The sequence below is a fragment of the Ischnura elegans genome, chromosome 1 (assembly GCF_921293095.1).
Source record: "Ischnura elegans chromosome 1, ioIscEleg1.1, whole genome shotgun sequence".
NCBI classification, from domain to species: Eukaryota; Metazoa; Arthropoda; class Insecta; order Odonata; family Coenagrionidae; genus Ischnura; species Ischnura elegans.
The window spans coordinates 165,964,820-165,972,327 of NC_060246.1; positions in this window are offsets into that span (position 1 = coordinate 165,964,820).

Consider the following 7,508-nt stretch of genomic DNA (forward strand, 5'->3'; position numbering starts at 1 on the left):
GTTTCCCCGGTGGCCAAGAACCGTAGTGTCACGGATAACCTATTGGGTAGAAAATGTAAGTCAATCCACAGTAAGGGTACTTCGGTTACTTCTTTTTAATTTATTATTGAATAAAGTCGAAGCTTAACCTTTCATCTGCAGTAATGCATTGTCGCATCACTGTATTTTGCTTCTGTATTAAAGGCGACACTTTGGCCAGAAGCTCCGTGTACATGTCTTCGTCCATTCTCAGGAAGTTTCTGTATGATCGAAGGTCTTCTAGTCTGGGAAAAATATATTTTGAACATTACATATGTATCTATAGGAAATTCTATGTTTTAAAGTAGTAGTAGTGTTTGGATTTAGGGTGCGTCGACGGCAAGGTCATTTTGCACCACTACTGTGCTATTTAATTACAATTGTTATGTATAAAGTAATCTAATGCATCTGATGTCTTCGTTGAAAGTGTACATAATTAGACTTTATTAAAAATGTTTATTTCTCTGAGAAACCGAAATGTACAGATTAAGTTGGTAGGGTGGTCTCCTAAAAGGGTTTTTAGGTCTCCCCCTAGATTATTTCGCCTTCGCGCTTCGCGGTACTTAACACAATCTAGCATGATGTGTCTAATACTTAATGGACATTTACAATCCCCACATTGGGGAGGTTCCTTCTCTTCAGTAAAGAGATACGCATGGGTCAGGGGGCTGTGCCCTATCCTCAATCGTGTAAGTACTACTTCCTCTCTCCGATTACTACGAGCTGAGGAGGGCCACGCTGCTACCGTGTCCTTGATGCCACGGAGCTTGTTATTATTTAGAATCCTCCATGACTCCCTCCATTTTCCAAATACCATGTTTCTTAGAGATGCTCGTAAGTCCTCGTGGGGAACCAGCGTTGAGACTAGAACTTCGTTATTCAGAGCTTCCTTGGCCATAGCGTCTGCTATCTCATTCCCGGCTATCCCCTCATGTCCCGGTACCCACAGAAAATGGATATTCAAACCCTTTCTCGAAAGGGTCAGCAGGAGAGAGTGTATTTCTTGCACGATCGGGTGCACGGGTGAGAAGCCAGAGATGGCTTGTAGCGAGCTCCTGGAGTCAGTGCATATCACAAAGGAGCCGCCGTGGTCATCTAGGGCTTCTAGAGCTGTCCTTATGGCATAAAGCTCCGCCGTGTACACACTGCACATCGGGTGAAGCTTTGCTCTGATGTTCCCGTGGATAGGGGAGACCACTGCACATGCACAAGCAGAGTTATCTTTCGAACCGTCAGTGTAAACGGGGGTAAGGTTGGGGTGATTCCATCGGAACATGGCAAACAAACGCTGGTACTCCGAGGGAGTTGTGGAAGACTTCGGTCGAGATCGTGAAAGAATATTCACCACCGGAGTGGGAGTAATCCAAGGGGGGTGTTCCGAGAATGAAACAGGATACACTTCAGGTAGCGTGAATTCGCATCCGCGAATAAAATCGTTAAAACGAACGCTTACTGGTCTGGTTGCTTTAGTCCTTCGGTTAAAAACATTAATAAAACGGGGTTTAAAAAGTAAACTATAACATGGGTGACTCGTCATTGCTAAAATTTTGGAAACGTAGCTACAAAGAAGCCAGGTCCTTCGGTAGCATAGAGGAGGCTCGCCTGCGTCGGTATATATACTGGGAATCGGGCTGGTCCTAAACGCCCCAGTGCATAGTCGCAGACCTGCGTTGTGCACTGAATTAAGTGCTTTCAAATACGTCTCGCGTGCGGACGCATACACGAATGAGCCGTAGTCTAATTTCGACCGCACCAGTGTGCGGTAAAGTAAAATTAAGGTGGTGCGGTCTGCTCCCCAAGATGCGTGGCTTAAAAACTTTAAAATGTTTAAAGACTTCAAACAGTTTACCTTGACAGAATTAATGTGCTCCTTCCAGTTGAGTTTGTGGTCGAGGGTCATCCCCAGAAAACGGACTGATTCCACAAATGGGAGGTTTCTACCACCTAGGTGTAACGTGGGATTTACATGGACGCCCCGAGTGCGAGAAAAGTGAACGCACTTTGTTTTCTCCAAAGAGAAAAGGAAGCCGTTATTTTGGGTCCATTTGTGAAGTTTATTGATGGTGAGTTGCGCCATACGCGATGCATTCACGACCCTAGATGATCTGCAGAAAATCGCGAGATCATCCACAAACAGTGACCCTAACACTGGCTCCTTGATGCAGTGAGCTATGTCGTTGATCGCAATAGCGAACAACGTCACGCTCAGAACCGAGCCTTGGGGAACTCCGTTGTCAAGAGGGTAAAAATTTGACAACAACTGTCCCGTCCTTACTTTAAAAACACGGTTGGTTAAAAAATTTTGTATAAAAATGGGCAAACAGCCTCTAAAACCCCACTCGCGTAATACGCGTAGAATCTTACGTCGCCAGACCCGGTCGTAAGCCTTCTCTAAGTCGAAAAATACGCCGACTACGTGTTGGCGGAGAAGGAAGGCTTCTTGGATGAAATTTTCAATTCTGACCAAGTGGTCCATTGTGGAACGGTTCCGTCTGAATCCGCATTGTATCCTAGAGAGGAGTTTTCGACGCTCCAGCCACCAAATGAGACGTCGATTTACCATTCGCTCCATTAACTTGCACAGGCAGCTGGTGAGAGAAATCGGCCGGTAAGAATTCGGGTCAGCTCGGTCTTTTCCATGTTTTGGGATGGGGACAATGACGGACTCCCGCCAGGACGGAGGAAAATCCCCATTGGCCCAGAGCTGATTAAAAGTTTCAAGGATTTCCAGCAACGCCGATTCCGATAGATTTCGGAGGAAGGCATTGTGGATCTCGTCGGGTCCTGGGGACGTGTCGTGGGAGTCATGAATGGCAGATTTCAGCTCCCAAATGGTAAATGGCATATTGTAGTCTGCCGTTGTTTTAGGCTCCATAAAGGATATAGGGACGTTCTCGAGCCTTTTCTTGAGGATCGAAAAAGAAGGGTCATAGCATTCGTCGCTGCTCACTTTGGCGAGTAATTGGGCGAATACGTTCCCTATCGCAGCTGGAGAAGTGATAACCTTTCCTTCGACTTCTAGGAAGGATATACCTAGATGCTGGCTGCTACCCGATATGCTCCTCACCTTACGCCATACCTGTGCAAGTGGAGTCCTGTGGTTGACACCGGAGACAAAATTCATCCAAGAAATCCTCTTTGCGTCCTTTATTACCTGACGCGCTTTCGCTCTTAGTCGCCGAAAAGCGGAGAGATTATTTGCTGTAGGATACTTGTTGAAAACGGAGAGCTTTCTTACGTTTTTTAATGGCTTCTGCGCAGGTTTCATTCCACCATGGCACCGCATTTCTTGGAAGGATGCTTCGAGATCGTGGTATGCTAATTTCGGCGGCTTGAATGATGCTGGATGTCAAAAGATTTACGTTTGTTACACAGTCGTTGTTTTTATCCCACACGTAGTTAAAATTTGAGTTAAAAAGATGCCAATCAGCTTTCCGGACAATCCAACAGCCTGGTCTAATAAAATCGGGGTTTATATTTTGCTCCCTTTTGATTAAAAGGGGAAAGTGATCGCTCCCACTAAGATCCTTATGCACAGAGAGTTTGAGTTTATTGACCAAACTAGTCGATAAAATACTCAAGTCAATGGAGGAAGAATCGCCGCTATAAGAGTTAAAACGGGTTTTCTCGCCGTTATTGAGTAAAAAAAGGTTAAAATCACTAATAAAACTTGATAAAATACGTCCCCTGCGGTTGCACTGTTCCGGGGTGCTTCCCCATAGACGATCGTGAGCATTAAAATCTCCGAGTAAAATAAAAGGCTGAGGTAGCTGGTGAACAAGGGATTCTAGATTAAAACGGGTGGCGGGTGCACCCTCCGGCAGGTAAACGTTGCACACCGTTATCGCCTCGGGAGCGTGCACCGTCACCGCTACCGCTTGGAACGGTGTGTTAAGATTTATTCGGGAGGTGTAAAGAGCCTCCCGGACAAAAACCGAAACTCCACCATGGGCTCGTTGGCCACTAGTATCGTCCAGTCTACGTACGCTCGGAAGGAGCCGCCAAGCTCCCCAGCCGCCAGGAGCCGATTGACCGAGCTGGGCTCTTCTCGGCCGCCCGTTTTCGGGGAATCCAGGGCCGAAGTGGGGTATTGAACTCCGGCCCATACCGGGTTTCCGACGCCCGGCTGGGTGCCGGAGAACTCACCCACCAGGATCCCTTTCTCCCCCATGTACGGGTCTCCACGCACGGCAAACACGTGGGTGATTCTGGACGCCAGATGTTACGGCTACTCAGAACAGCAGAGTCACATGCTGTCTGGACACTATCCGAGCGAGCGACGGGGTTTTTTTACGAGCTTGTCTCCTCGGTGGGCTCGGGTCCGTGGGGGCGCGACTCCCCAAAGGAAGAGATAACTCCCCTCCCCCCGTGCGGGGTCTATGTTTTAAAAACGAATCCCTTTCAGCGTCCAAATACGCCGCCAATTTGGGAAACAAGTGAAGATCGATCACCGTGGCCCACTTACGTGGAGATTCGTAATCACCCATTCTCTGCTATCAACTTTATTCCCTAGTTTAAAAATTAATATTTGCAATTAAGGAAGATACCTTCATTCCATGTGCACCATATTTATGAGTCCTTGGCCAGTATCTCTTCTTTGAAGCCATTCTCTCGCCCATACCCTGCGACGTCGTCGTTCATTTCGTCGCCGATGATCATTGTCCACTATAATTGCTGCTGCTGCAGCCAAAAGAAGTCTGCGCCGATGTAAATCATCCATAGCAGCGCTCCCAAATTTAAATGGTATCAAATCAACCGAGTCAATAGATTTTTCCTGATGCAGGTAGTATGACACCGAGTAGTGCTATCGGAAATGATGTCAAAAGCGACGGAAAAAGGGACGGTGGGAGGGATCGTGTGATTCAGAAATCTATAGGTCGACCTATCATTTCTTTGGTCCCTCTAAACCTATCGCAGGAGCTATGTCTCAGAGGGATGGAAAAAATGATCGTGTGATTCAGGCTTTAGACTGTCACCCATCTCACATCGGTAGGGCTATTACACAAATGAATGAAGACGTTTGCAGTATTTGTCCCTGGGCCAATGCAAATTTGTTGAAAATAAACCCTAATAAAACGAAATCTATAATAATCGGCACTACTCAGTTTGTCAGCAAGCTAAATTATGATGTATTCCCGAAAATTAGAGTAGGAAGTACTGAAATTGAATACTCTATGAAAAGGTAATTGCAAACCTAAGTAATGTATTAAATAGATATATTAGACCCATCCAAGACCCTCAACATTGGCAATTATTGAAATGGACGAAAAGTGTGAGAATTCACTCTTCTGAGGAAATTGAACGAGAGGTATGCACGTAGTCATTTGAATATAGAAAACGATTCAAAGTTCCTCAATGTAGAACAACTGTATACCAATAGTCCACCATTAACTCATGTATAAGGGTGTGGAATGATATTCCTGACTTCATATCGAAAGCTAAAACTATAAATCAATTCAAAATAAAAATGTTTGCGTACCTGATTAATGAATGTTATGGAGATTGAGCGTGTACCTCTACCGTTCAATCATTTTTTCTTCCTTTCAAATAATCTACGTTAATTTCATTAAAGTTTTTTGCATGTTTTTTTTGTTTATTCCATTGAATTGGCATGATAAATTGGCTTGGTAAATTCTGTAATTGTATTTGATTTTATATTATGTTTTTTTTCAATGATCCTGTTGTTATAGCAAGGTGACTTGCATATACATCTCTTGTAATACCGCTGAGCTTGTTCTTTTTCTTTATGTATTGGATGCATGTTCCATAGGCTTTGCATTGAACAATAAATTTGTTTTCTCTTCTATTCCCTTTCTCTCACTAATGTACCTACCCCGTCTTTACTTCCCCACCATTGGTGAAAGGACTGTGACCAGATCTCAGTCGTCCCTCACCCGTCGACGGAAAGCACCCATCCAAGACCCTCAACATTGGCAATTATTGAAATGGACAAAAAGTGTGAGAAATTCACTCCTGAGTAACGAGAGGTAAGCACGTTGTCATTTATTTTATTACGGTCATTGTTACCAATCAATGTATTCGATTTTCAACTCCACGAGTCCACCACTGAAAACTTATAAATCCTTTATTTCAGATTCAAGCTGCCAACCTTTATAGCTGGGAAGATGATAATTCCTCAGATTATGACGATCCACCATCTATCAAGAACGGCTTTCGATGCTCTACGCCCGTTACAGTAAACAGAGTTTCCGGTTGGCTTCTGGTCACCGAATCGCGAAGTACTTGCGGTTGAAGTGAATACAGAGGAGATCAGCAGCAGGGCGGAAACCGAAATCATCGACGCTGCAACGTATGATGATGATGATGATACAGAGGCCGACATCCAAGACAGTCTGATGCTCTCATTTGAACAATCAGAACCACTTTCCAGTGATTACTGTACGTGTAACATTTGTGATGGCTGCGCCAAGAATATATCGCGTGCTGTTGGTTCAAGTGACCATACCGAAAGAAAAAACAATTTTTCAGATACGGGCGAGTTCAATGCAGTCGAAATCTCAAATTGCCACGAGTGTAAGTGTGTGACATGCAAAACATGCCTTAACCTGGCTTTTCACGAAATAGTTTCGAACAATAGAGACATTTTACAGTGCAACGAAGAAGTGACTCTGGAATCAGGATTTCATTTGAATATTTAACTGTAAAAAAATTCATTGTTCAAAAAAGTCATTGTTTGAAAAAAGTGTCTCCCTTCGTAATCGCTGAAGTGATGCAGAGATTGGTTGGCGACGCTAAAACGGAGAAGAGGGCGGTCAGGTTCTGTCCTCATAGAAGTCAATAACTCAAGACAGGCAAAGAGACTGCTGGAGCTGAAGGAATTCTTTCAAGTTCCAGTGAAAGTGGAACCCCATAGATCTATAAACATTTGTGACGGCGCACGGTGGTCCCAAATCGAAAAAAGCTGGCCAAAAGGCACCCCAAAGGAAGAGATCACCCTCTTGCCCCCGTGCGGGGCATTGTATCGAATTTACCACTGTAACCATCAAAGAAATCTGAGGCCTCACATGTCATAAACTTTTCATCATTTCTCACAGGTTTCGAAGCAACGGATTGATGGAATTTCTGATTCCCACCCACCAATCCAACTTCCTATTCACATATTATCTACCCCGACTTTAATGCTGGATACCCCACCAAACACTTCCCCTGAAATGACAACTTTTCCCACCACTCCACCCATCACACCATCCACCAGTTCCCAATTCCATTCCTCAGCCCCCCAAGATGATATAATACTGGCAACATCTCCTCCAACACCTCAGACCAGCAACCGTAAGAGGAAAAGGCCAGTTACCTATCGTAAGTAACCCTGAAAATTAAAAAGTTACATTAATGAAAATCCAATGAAAACCCTTTTCGGGTGTTTGGACAGAGAGAGTAAAAATAATTGTCGGCGATTATGTTACGGGTCTGCGGAAAATTGTGATGGATGTGAGGTCGAAGTGCCGCAATAGTTGTAGGAGTGCGCA